Source organism: Natator depressus, chromosome 2 (genome assembly GCF_965152275.1).
Source record: "Natator depressus isolate rNatDep1 chromosome 2, rNatDep2.hap1, whole genome shotgun sequence".
Taxonomy (NCBI): domain Eukaryota; kingdom Metazoa; phylum Chordata; order Testudines; family Cheloniidae; genus Natator; species Natator depressus.
Genome location: NC_134235.1, coordinates 72,618,182 through 72,632,086, shown reverse-complemented (window position 1 = coordinate 72,632,086; position 13,905 = coordinate 72,618,182). Strand labels below are relative to the sequence as shown.

The following is a 13,905-nucleotide window of genomic DNA, read 5'->3' as shown; positions in this document are numbered from 1 at the left end:
AGATAATTTTTGATCATGGGTTGTGTCAAGCTGTGCTAGGATGTTAACTGGAATTTAAACACACAACAGCATATAAAATTTATTTTTATTAAACAAAATCTTAGACATTTTGGATATATAAACATTTCATATCAAAACATGTTTCATATTTACCAACTAAATTTGATGTATTAAATAAACAGAGGGATTATCTGTATATTTAAAGTCAGACTGGAAAATGTTCAAATATGCTTAAGTGAAAGTGACTGTAACTTAAGCTCCCGCTTGCCTAAGTCTCTTGAAAATAAGACAGTCTCCTAAATTACTTAGATAGACCTTCAAACTTCTAAAACTAGTTGATCTCATCCCCTCCCATCTCATTTTTATTCATAGACTGGAAGAGATAGAAAGGTTTTCTGCTTTTTCAACTCCCAGTTGATTTCTCAGATTTGAATGAATTTGTCCAAATGAAGAAAATATTCTTTCTGTGTCTGTGGAAGAGGTTACAGCTACCGAAAGCTGATTTATCATTTCAACAAACTCTAGTTCCAGGTGCTTATTTAGTGACTTCCACCAGTTCAGTGGTGCAGCATCATCAGCAAACACGTACTGCTTGAATGGCTCACTTCCACTCCTGAAATTTATTATGGTTGGCACGACTGGTGCGTTGAGGATATTGGCAAGAAAATTTGGTGTAGTAAGAGCTTGATCCAGCCGCTCTTTACTGCCTGGAATTCAGTTTTGTTGAGTATTTCTTCAGTGTCTCTTCAATTCTTTCCAAATTTCAACAGCACCAGCAATACAGCAGCAATCTTTCTGCAGTTTTTTCAATGCTATGGAAATAGGTTTCAATATATTCAGCATATATTCCACATTTCTCTTTAGTCCAATGCTGACTACTTTGGCTACATTGATAGTTCCATCTGTTTTGTCATGTTTTTCTTTGCAAATTGTTATCAGGATAGGCCAGTTCTTAATAAATAGCTCAAAACAGTCAACCAATGAATTCCATTGTACATCTTGGGAGAGAATTAGTTTCCTGCTCTCTTCAGTGAAGCTGAAGCAAAGCAGTTGTAACAGAAGTATTTTGCAATTTAAACACCATTTTCCTTTATTCCTGGAGTTGTACTTAAATCTTTGGCTACAAAATGCATCAAGTGAGCACTACACCCATATGTTGCAAGTTTCAGGTTCTCTTGATTATCTTCTTCTAGATTTCTTCTCATCTTTGCTACATTTTTAGCATTGTCTGTAACAAAGCTATGCACTTGATACTTAAGTATTTATTTGCAGTTTGTCATAGCTTTTACTGCTACTTCTCTTCAGCAGTCTGCTGTATGCGCATTTCCTGATGTATCAGTTGTTTCTGTAAGACAGAAACCCCACCTTTTGTTGTGACACAAGAACATATTACTGGATCAGAGTGTACGTGCTCCACCCATCAACACTCAGATTGATGGAAAATTCATTAATTTTTTCTCAGTGTTCAAATTTCCTTCTCATACGCTGTACCCAGCAGCCTTCCAGCAATGTCTGTTCTGCCTGGAGGCATGTATGCTGGTTGTAATGATTGAATCGTATAAATGAAATGTTTGTTCTGAACTAGATGAAAGAAAGACTTGGTTGCATAAATGAACCAAGCAATCTTTTCATCTATGGAGTCTTGATGGAATTTGCTGGTCCTGATTACAAATTCATTCATTTTACTGGATTATGAAGAAAGTCTTTTTTAATATAGGTAATTTTATTGTCTGATATATGTTTAATTGCAGCACTGTTGGTGGTACTAGCAGAAGTCTCTGAAGTTGTAGACATTTCAGATGATGGACCATCATAACCCCTTATGTCTCAGGTGGACCCTGAAAGAAAATGGTGAAAAAAGTCTCTCTCTCTCTCACTGAGTATTACTAAGTGCACTGCTTTAAAAAATAAGATTGTAAATGAAAGAGTCCTTCTACTGCAGCTGCTTGTACCATTGTTTCAATGATATAACTTATTTTCTAAACTTAGTTTTATAGGGGAAATAATTAATAAAGCATAAGGATTATCTAAATCTAGTTAAACTTTTATTTCTAGCAACATACCAAACAGTTTGAAAAAAGAACATTTTTAAATGTTGAAATTAATAAATCCCTAGTAAAACTTTACTTTTAAACAGAAAATCTTCACCTAGGAGATTTGATTATATTGAGCAATTAAGAAATCACTTCAGAAGTCCTGCAGTATCAGTAAAACATTGACATACTTCAACAACAAACTAACATACCAATTATATTTTGAACACAAACATTTTGAAATTCATAAGTAATCTACTCAAAACATAAATTTACTATAATAATCAAAGTTAAAGTTTGTTAGCATAGTAGGACATGGTAGGCAGTCCATATGAATAGTGCAAAAATAAGTTTACTAATTAGTTGATCTAGATTGTCAGACTTGTCCACATCATCGTCAAAGTCATTGCCTTCTGAGGAGCATTTTTCATAATGTTGTTTCATTTTGACAACCAGCCCTTGCATCTCTTTTTTGAAGTGTTTACATTTGGCATGCGTTCCTCTTTTACTCAGAGGTACTTCTTGAAAATACTTCCAAATAGGGTTTATTTTACCACTTACAGCAATAGCAGTTTTTTTTTCTGCTGTTCCCTGATGTTGAAATCAACACTAGAGACTGCATTCTGAAGAATGTTGTACATTCTTCCCACAGTGTCCTGCTTTAACACCAGTGTTACTCCTTGTTGCATATTCTGTTCTTTCTCCCTTGTCACTTAACTCTCCCACTCTACCCTACCCTTACCCCTATAAAAACAAGCTAACAACAATCCAAGACTTCAACTCATGTAACCATCTGCCTTTTGCACTGCAGCATTTTATTTGTGTAGGGACCGGGGGGCGGTTGAGAAACTAATTCTGTTTGTATCTGGCTGTGTGTATGTGCAAGGACACCGAGCAAGGTCATTTAGTTGAAGTGCCCAGATTCAAAAGCAAGGGCTGGTTGTTACTGGGCAGATCAGTGTTTTGCCATGAACCGGGAACTACGTTTCCATGGTGGGTGGAATCATAAATATTCATAATTTTGAGAACAGCCAGTCAGAAGCCCAGGTAGGAAGAAGCTTTAAAATAGGAGTATGAGACCATCCAGGTGGGCTCAATGGATGGCCCTGATGAGATACATGATGATGTCTCCTGGAGTCACAGGCCAGGTCCCAATTCCTGTGATGACTTTGCTGGTCTCTTGCATCTAGTAGCACAGCCCCTGGTTCTCTCACAGGATTGAGCCCTTAATACGATACGTGACCTATTATGCCATATTTATAAAGCTTGAACTCAGAAATTAGATCTTTTTCCCCCCTGGTTCATTCTTTGTATGCACAAGCATCCTTTGACTCAGAGTTTTTGATAGAGGCTTATGAATTCAGCCTATTTATTTTTTACTTAAATGTTTTAAGAGATTGTAATGAGTTTAGGCCTTAACATATTTTATATTAAATTTTAATTTTAAACAGGTCTATTGTTAGAAAGAAAAACTTATTATAATTTAAATAACAATCAAAACAATCCCATTTTTAAATTTAAAAATGCAAGGATTTAAATTTTACAAAATCATTTTTTAAAATTTTTTTTTATCCATCCTGGTCCCAACATTAAAATTGATTCATTGTGCAGCTGCAACAAAGTAGGCTAATAGAATATTGGCCTGTATCAAGAAAAAAATTATTACATAAATTAAATGATGATGAGCAAACAATTTTTTATAAAGGTCAGTTTATTCCACAAGGGAGTGTAGAGTCCAGTTTTGGCCACCTTATCTGAAGTTAATTTGGAAGTTATACAGTGTGTGCATTTGAAATGAAGGAATACTATTAGGGGCAGTAATATCTCCAGAATGGGAATGAATTTTTAAGATTAGAGAACATACTGGTAATATTTCTATAACCAGAATCAACTTTCTGAGTGCACCCACTGCAGCTGGAGAGAGTACAGCATAAGGCAACCAAATATGTGAGGAGAGTGACGCGACTGTTTTAGTCTTGGAAGAAAACTACTAAAGGTGACATGACTGAAGTTTTAAAGCCAGATAAGTCATCTTATTAATATTGATCTATTTGAGGTTGCACAGACCAATAGCAGGAGTTCTCAGAGCTAGATTAAGGCCTCTGCTCAGACAATCGCATTATGTCAGAATCCAGGCTTTCATTTAATCATATATATTTCTAGTTCTTATGGGTGCATTTGGGCGGGAAAGCTTGAAAACACAAACCTAACAGAAGACACATGGTGTGGGCTCAGTGTTGCCATCCCATTGTAGCTCTGCTGAGATGGCATTGGCAGGAAGGGAAACTGAGGACTGTGTGGAATCCCCAGTTTTCAGGTGGTCTGTGGTGTTGGAAACCTGTCCAGCAGATGGTTGTTCTGTGGGTAGCCCCTGCCACCAGCTCCCCAAGTGTCAGGGCCATGGTGCAGAGGTAAGACATTTAAAGCTCTGGAATGCTTTAATCGGCCCCTGGGTGACATGACTATAATTTTGAGACATTATTCATGTAAGAAAAATCCAGAGGTATATTAGAGAATGGTGGATAGGTGGAATCAAATAGCATTAATGTATTTAAACAAATATATTAGAAGACCATATGAAACTACAGTTAGAAGTTAATTAAAGATTAGCTAATTAAAGTTAAATTTGTCCTTGCTGATCATGCCCCTGCCTCCTCTAAGTATAATGCAAGAGTGGCTATGAAATAGTTTGTAATGGAGTGCTCTTGATCCTTTTCAGGCACAAAACATTTTTAAAAGTTTAAAATAAGAATTTTAATCTTAGAAATGTTTGTCTTTTGAAATATGTAGGGTAGGAGGGTCAAGCAGCTCTAGACGTGAAGGGTTGGTCCTTGATCATCTCCTGGTTCTATGTAACTAGAAGCTAAGAATAGAAAATATTTACTGTGCCCATCTCTCTGCCAATGAAAGATTGTTCCTTACAGGACACTTTCTAGTGTCCAGCCTAGTTTCAGATGTCTCAAGCAATTTCCCTGGGGAGGCTATTCCACAGTCTCATAGATTGCACTGTCATGAAGTTCTTCCTAACATTTAGCCTCAATTTTTGTGACTTTTATCCTGTTCCCTCTAGTCATTCCCTTTGTACCACTCTAAGTAGTTCCCCTTCCTCCTTGATGCTTACACTCATTGAATCTTCATAAATTGTTCTGTTCTTCACTCCTGCTTAGTTATTGCTTGAATGAGCTTTATACATAGTTAGCTGTTAGTAAGTATGTGGGGAGTTTGGAATCTGCTTAGGTCCCCAGTGAGTATGTAGTGTTACGGTACCTTATCTTGAAGCCCACATACATGAGTGGTTCGGTAGGTCAGTGCTCTGAATATGCAAGTGAGAATCCTGCACAGGTCAAAAATTAAATTAATTGGGCGATTTCATCCTGCTAACTAGCTGAATCTTGTCCATCTGAAAACTACCCAGCAGTTAAACGCCATGGGCAGTCTCTGGACTGGAATTGCAGAGTGAGAATTAAAGTTAGAACTGAAGGAAAGCTTGCACAGTCCCAGTCTTTTTAGAGTGGCTGTGTACCCACCACATCAGTGAAAGCCAGTGGCAGGTGCTCAGCATCTCTGAAAATGTGGCCTTAGGCATCTCAAGTTTTAGGCACTTGTAATTAAAGGCCAATTTTGAAAAGTGCCTGTTTTCCCATCGGTTAAATGGGGATAAAATTTTATCTGTTTGTTAAAGCACTTCGAAATCTTCCATACTGGTGAGAAGCATGATGCTCTCTGCCCAGAACAAAAGATAATCTACTCATGGGTTGATCTGCTGTCTGCTGCATCCAACCCAGGAGTTTAATAAAGCGGCAATGTATTTATATCATGATACCTTTCGCTTTTTGTAAATGGCTCCACATATACAGTTGTATTGTCTTCATAAGTGTGCCTAGCAACCCTTTAATTTAAATAGGAGTTGAACAACTGTATCAAGAGAATCTAAAATCCAAAGTCTCTCTTGGTGGGTTCAAGCTTGGTTTCATTGGGGACCAACCACAGATTTATTAGTCTTCTCTTTCAAATTATTGCAGTCACAGATGATCAGAACTCATCCTCAGTGACCTATCTAAGTTTTATGTAGATTTTTAAAATTTTACAATCAGATTTAATATAGGGAATGAATAATGTACAGATGTATAAAGAGCTGAAACAAGGGGAATCAAGCACCATTGCCAATGCCTAGCTCATAGAAAATTTTATAGGTTTAATCTCATCCTTCTGGAAGAAAACATCAAAGGAGCAATTCAAGCTTAACTCTTTGGAGCTGAAGACTAGCTCAGTGGTAATATTTTAAATAAGTCTGGCCAGTTTTGAAAGTGTTACCTCACTGACACTTTAAGCTTTGCCACATTACATTCCTACCTTACGGCCAGTTCAGAAATCCAACCGGGTATTGCTCCAACCGTCATTGTAAGACACTATTTTATATTGTATATTGTGAATTATTGGTTCCAACCTGCTCAGATATATAAAAACATATACATCTCATACTTCTACCTTAAACTTTCCTGTTCCTGTCTTAATGAGTCTCTTTGGTCACTGCTGCTGCTCTCCTCTCATAAGATGTGTGAGCTCTAGTACATAAAGAAGATTGGGTGGTCCAAACCCCAATCATGTTTGTGAGCACAAGCTCCATTGCTGGTTACATCACACAACTAATAAGAGTATAGACACTATTGGGGTGGGGATCAATTATTGTAAAGCTGATGCTTGTCTCTAAAGATTAGGACCCACATCCATTCAGGGCAAACTGCTGATAGCTGTCTTCCAGTACTATTACCTGAGCCAAACTTAGCTAAAACTACATTGGTGAAGGTTGATGTGGAAAGCTATCTACACAGATCAAATGCAGACATGTTCAATCCCTGTTAGTTCCAAAGATATGACAACATATTTATAGATTCCAAGGCCAGAAAGAACCACTATCTGACCTCATGTATGGCACAGGCCGTAGAACTCCCCCCAAAATACCTTCTTGTGAGCTAGAGTATATCTTTAAAAAATAATAATAATCCAACCTTGATTTAAAAATTGACAGCGATGGAGAATCCAGCATGACCCTTGGTAAATTCTTCCAATGGTGAATTACCCTCAGTGTTAAAAATGTGCACCTTAGTTCCAGTCTGAATTCGTCTAGCGTCAACGTCTAGCAATTGGATCATGTTGTACCGTTATCTGCTAACTATTTAACTACAAACAGTGCATATGTAAATACATAAGCACTAAGAAACAGCACACAGTTTGTAGTTATGCATAAGCTGGGTCTAATATAGATTTGTCTGTACAGTTTTGAAGGCCTGTCAAATACTGTATTTACTGAATTGCAGCAAAATACTGTAGTGGTAAAAAAAACAGCAGGAAAAGGTATGGAGAAAGTAGCCAAAGAATGAAAAAAAATTGTCAGTTTTCTGTGCAGAGGTGAGAGTGGAAACTCAAAATGTATAAAATTCAAAGAAGCCATTGGAAATGGCTTGGATTCTTTGAGGTGCCCTAAAGTGTTTTTAAGAACTACATCACTTGTATGAAATTTGTAACTTAATTTGTAATAATGCAAAGTATTAACTATACTTTCACAGTTGGCTCAGTGAATAAACTTAAAGCAAAATTATCTTGCAAGCAATAGCAAAATAATATAATGTGGGACTATTTATTGGGTTATTCTATAGGTTTTGTCTCCAAAGCCCCAATGAGTTTGTATTGTCTGAGCATTTTTAGATGAGCTTTTGGGACCTGGAATACTTGTCTGAATAAAGTGGTATGCATTTTTCTATCTAGCAAACTGTTTGCTATTGTATAGTGCTACACCTTGTGTAGTACTTAATTACATTTGGTCTCAAATCAATCACTGAGATCCAAACACCTTTAATTTTTTTCTGGGTCAGAACATCATAATTTGCTACAAAAATTAAGATGCTATTTCAAATCTGTTTGGTAACACTTGAGAGTACAATGCACAGAGAATGACCTTCACTATTTTTAAAGGTTTGATGTATTGGCTAGGGTATGGAGAGACGTATACCAAGTAAGAAGGGTGTTTTTCATCTTTGCAGATTTTATGGGTGATTGACTAGACTAGAGAATTTGTAATACCTGCTACATAATTCATTTCAGTTACAGGTTCTGTGACCTATGAGAAAATTCTGTGGTTTTTGGTTTTTGTTTTGTTTTTTGCAGTTGATTTGGTACAGGAATATGTTGTGGCTTGAAAATTGGAGAGTACGCATCATATGTTGGCAGGATGTGCTGCAGCTTTTTGCCCAAATTGTGTCCAGAAATTGTTTTCAATACAGCAAGCCCCAGGAGGAGTATAATTGGCCTCTCTAATGATCAAAACTGAACACTGAATCTGTACATAATCTGTGTTAAGACAGCAGCAAAGGTCTAATCTTAAAACAACCTCTCTCCTCCATCCCCCCCAGTTCAGGATGACATCAATAATTTTTCTCCCATAGAAAAATGGCCAGTGTGAATCATAAGCTTCCCTGTTTTTCTGCTGCTTTGAGCTTTTTATTCTTTTGCAGAAGCTATTCATTTTAAATGGACTTCCCACACAGACCTGGGCAGCCTCACTCATCTATATCTTGGCCTATTTGTTCATCTTTTGCTTCAACAGCTTTGTTCTGAGAGCTTTCCTTTTATTCAAAATATGTATGTTGGGTACTGTCAGGGGAGGACTTCTGGAAGGATTTCCCTTGGCATTATCAGAACAAGATTTTCCCATTTTAACAATCTTTTTATCCATTTATCCACAGATTTCTCCTACTTCTAGCATCTATGAAAGTCCTCTGTTTCTTGAAAAATGATAGTTTCATACATTGCATAAAATGGGTAAACTAATTTGGAAGTACTCCTCACTTGTTTTATCCTTTATCTGGCCTCTATTACTGCATTTGTCAGAAATAACTTCTGCTGCCAACAATTGTTTGCTTTTTAGGAAAAAAAAAAACATTGCTAAGTAAATATTTCATATTCAAAAAGTTCTCCCCAAATATAACTCGATGACGATTTCTCTTATCGGTCATAATTATCTGTAAGCATTTCTGGAACACTTTTATCATACTCTGTAATGTATATTGTGCCACACCCAAATATCTAGTTTTGTTTTGGATCAGACTATGTATTATCAAGGGATATGCTAAACTAGTAAGACCCTGATCCATCATGTTATTGTAAGCATGTGCATAACTTCAAGCACCTGATTAATCCTGATATGTCTACTCTAGAATAAAAGACCTGTGACATAACTGTAGCTGGCCCAGGTCAGCTGACTGGGGCTTGGGTTGTAGGGCTAAACATGGCAGTGTAGACATTTGGGTTTGGTCTGGAGCCTGGGCTCAGCACCCCACCCACGCTTGTGGGGTCCCAGTGCTCAGGCTTCAGCCTGAGCCCAAACATCTGCACAGAAATCTCCCAGCCCTGCATAGACGTACCTGAAGAGATCAATGAGACTCTCAAGTGCTTAGTTACTCATATGCATAAGTGTCTTGCTGAAACAGGGCTTGAATTAATAATATAATGTGAAAACTGATAAATATTAATTAGCAATTCTATGGATTTCAGTTTAAGGTTTTCATAATTGAAATGAATTTTTTTTTTTTCTAACTAGCACATTTTCTAACTCTTCACTGTTAGGTCTGTGAGCCGCAAATTTCTGCTCTGAACTTTTATGAAGTATGGGGTATGGAAGGCCCAAGATGGAGTTCCAGATCTAACTCCTATCTCTAGTTGTTGCTGAACATTGGTATTGTGGTTTTGCCTAAAGACTACAGTAGGTTGGGTCCCATTGAACTAGGCATTGTGGAGACACACAATGAATGACAGTCCCTGTCCCAAAGAGCATACAGTCAAAAAGACCAACATAACAGGTTGACGATGTAAACGAGTGGGCATGGGAAGGGTTGGTGAGCCAGGGTAACAAACATAATAAAATCTGCAAGTTCTTAGTTGCTTGGTCAGTAGTTGTGAACACAGCTTTCTGCCCCCTTAGCCATTCTGTTGCACTTTACTGAATGTATTTTAAATTGGGTTCAGACTCTCAAAAGAGCTTAGCATGTTGGGTACTGTGCTCTTTAGAAAATTTGGCCCATGTTACATATAGGGGATTGTTTTTTCCTGCATAGTTGTTGATTTATAGTAAGATAGTCTGTGTGAGCATCCATACAGGAAATGAGCACCGATTTAGAACACACTTACTTTAAATGTGATCTTACAACTAAGCTTTTCCTTTGTTTATTTAAAAAACCTCCTCCATTGGAATAAACTCCAGGGTGGTGTACAAAGAATTTAGTGGTACATTGTAAACTATTTCAAAAGAAGATATAAATAGGGTGACCAGATGGCCCGATTTTATAGGGACAGTCCTGATATTTGGGTCTTTTTCTTATATAGATCCTTATAACCCCCTACCCCCGTCCTGATTTTTCACACTTGCTATCTGGTCACCCTAGATATAAAGGAAGATTCAGGAATGCAATACAGTATAAACCATTGCAAATAAAGGGCTTTATCATTGTGTGTGTTTGAGTGGAAGTCGCTCTCCCCCAATGACTTCATGGAAAATTTCTATTTTAAAATGGGTCGTATTTAAAAACTGGCATGATATGGCCAAAAATATACATCTAGACTTGTAAATAGAAAATTGTCATCTCTTTAGCATTAACCTTAAGAAATTTGTGTTTGACCCCTGATTGTAATAAAATATTTTCTTACTATTGTACCAACACTATGCAAATTACAGAGCTACTTCAGGGCATCCTTTTAAATTTCATGTTGTTAATTTCCTTGCACAGTTTTCCTTATGTGGAGTTGTTCTTTCTGTGTAGTATAGCATGTAGCTCATGTTACCGCTGTCACTGAAGATAATAAGCGTTGTGGGTTTTTCTTTGGTATTAGCTTTTGGAAGAGTGCTATGATGGGTTTATTACTTTCTTCCTTCTTGACAGATGTATATTTGTCTAACTGTATTTCTGATGGGCTAAATTCGCTGGCCCCAAACTGCTGGTAATTGGAAAAACTAATGATTTTTTTAAAAAAGAGTAGCTTAACATATTAAATTTTCACTGAAGATTTCTTTGGCTATTTGTTTTTAGAGTCAACAGGTCAACTGTATTCTTTAATACTAAAACCACAGAGATGAAAATCTTCTTGATGTTTCTTTAGCTCAGAAAGGAGAAAAGGAATCCCACATGTCTCAGGGTTGGCAAAAATTAAGTTCAAATTTCAGGTAATGTTCAGTAACAGACACAAATTTATGCCTACCCAACCTCTCTTCAGTTCTCGCCTTGGGAGATAAGTTTCTAACAGGCCATAATAATGGGCCTTTAAAAGTAATCAGGCACTCCTTGTTGCTAAATCCTTGTCAATGCTCCTCAACTCAGTCCAGATGTTGAAAAATTGTTCCTGCTTTAATGTTTACTAAGTGAACAACCCTCAGCACCAGTGCAGTCAACACAACAATGGGACTACCCAGGTTTCACTGAGAGCATAATTTGGCAAATAGAACCTTTACTATGTGTGTGTGAGAGGGAGAGAGAACCCAGCTTGACTCTCAGATCCAAGGCTGAATTTCAGGGCTGGCAGTTAAACTAGCAAACTGAGCATTTTCTGTAAGGAATCACTGAGGCATAAGCAGTGGGTCCCCCACAAACCATCTTATTACTTCTAAGAATAAAATTTCACTTTTGCTGAAGATTTAAAGCAGTTTTGTGAGTTTCAGAGCTTCCAATTCTGAAAAAGTGGCAGGTTTCCAGTAGTCTAGCAATTAATATTCCCATTTCTTTCAGAAATGTACAAATGATTGAAAAAAGAAAAGGACTTGTGGCACCTTAGAGACTAACAAATTTATTTGAGCATAAGTTTTCGTGAGCTACAGCTTACTTCATCGGATGCATTGATTGAAATGTACTCTAAAAATGGAGAATAAACTGGAATTTTACAAATTTTACCAATGTCATCTTGAGGTGGTTCATTCTGTCTTGGTAAGGGGCAACTTACAAGCCTTAGTTTGAACAAGAATTCCTAGAACCACTCATTGGGATTAACAGGACAAACCATCTTACTCAGCAAACATCTTAAAGTATATTGAATATTACACTTCAAATATAAGTACTTCCAATTTACAATATCCTTGTGATTTGTCACTTAAGTCAGGGTCCCTCTAACCCAGAATCTGTTACCTTTCCCAAACAGTATTCCCATTAGCACAATCTCCTCAAAGATATCTATCTAAATTGCCCTGACCATCTCTCACTATCCCCAGGAACTGTTAAAGATTATGCATTAGCTCCAGTCTGGGCCATCTTCTGTTTCCTGGGCAACTCTGGCCTGGTCCCACTCTTCCCTAGACAGTTGTAGTTCATGGCTCGACTCATTACTGCTGTGGCTATCTTGGTAGCATTTTAGGCAAATCAAGCCAACATCAGTCCGCTTACCTCGGGTTTCCCACTAGATGTTATGTTGGATAGACTCCTGGGCACATTACAATAAATTCACTCATTTGAAAACTTGTTAACACATGAATAATCGTTTAAGAAAGATGTGGAGCACTGCACAATTACAAATATGGGGAAATCTATAGTAAAGGTCCAGGGTGTATGGATATGTAGCAAGCTTTTCCAGTCTTCTTCTTGTCTGCGAGGAAGCCTGTGCACGCCATTTATAGACAGCTCCTCCATTTGGACATCCATGGAAACGTGCATGTTTGTCTACATTATTCCATGGATTCTTGCTGATAGCAGGTTATGCTACTTAGAGATTTTTTTAATTTACTGTCCGTTTTCTGTGACAAATTATTTTGATTTTTGCAGGATAACATACCATACATTGTATTTTGGCATGGTTGTGACTCCTCCCATATTTCCCCAGAAAATACTTTAAGAGCGGCTATAGCGTAGGCATATCCGCAGTATCTGAAATAGAAAGAATAGAATTTGGAGGCAAACTTTATAGTGAGCTGATATGTTTTTCAACACAAAAGGAGTGGTGGAAACATATTGCACTTAATTAAAAGAATTTGAGGCATGAATCGGAAAAGGATTTGGCTCAGTCCCCTGTAGCTAACTGTATTGGGTCTGTAGAATTAACCAGAGTCAAGGTAGGAAAAGCTTATTTTTGTCAATAAAGCAAGAAAGAGAGCTCCAAATATGCTTAAGGAACATATATCATATTGAGTTAAAAGGTGCTAATTTTAGTCACCTTCATAAACAAAACCACACTTAAGCTTACAGCTTTTCTTTCTTTGCATGTTTTTTCAAATTTTTTGTTTTCCATTACATTCCAGAGTATTCAAACTTTGTTTTATTTTACAATAATTGTCCTGAGCTGATGTCACGCTCATAATTATTATGATCTATATAGTCTAGTATATTTATTATGTAGCACTTGTAGAACATCATACATCTTCAGCGTGCTTTATGTATATTAACTAATCACAGCACCTAGATAAGGAAACTTGTAGCTGGAGAAACTGATAGAGATATTAAATGACTGCAGAGTCACACAGCAGTAAGTGGCAAACAGAACTAGAACTTCAGAGTCTCGGATCACTAGTCCTGATCAAATTCCTTTAGACCATGCTTTCTCTGAATTACCCTTCAGCTTTGCTCCTAGTAGATGTACGCTAAAAAGAATTGCCATCATCCTAGCTACCATCCTAACTAAATGCCACAAACTTTTGTATGATATTCTCTTCTTTAAAGTTTGCCCTTTGCCCTTCTGCTATAGTTGGCATAGGAGGGGACCTTTGGGAGATCACCGCTTGCCAAAGTGGGTTATAAAATTTACGTGGAGTTAGCCTCCTTTCTCCAGAAAAGAGAAAAGGTGTGTTTAATGCAGGCTCTTTCTTACAGACTGTGCAATTTTGTTTCCTTCACTAGCACTGATT

General features: G+C 37.2%; 1 protein-coding gene across 2 annotated transcripts in view; it reads left to right on the top strand.

Moving 5' to 3' along the window:
- Positions 1 to 13,905, top strand: part of MAPRE2 (microtubule associated protein RP/EB family member 2) — a 155,492-nt gene that overhangs the window by 76,567 nt on the left and 65,020 nt on the right. The window lies entirely within an intron of this gene.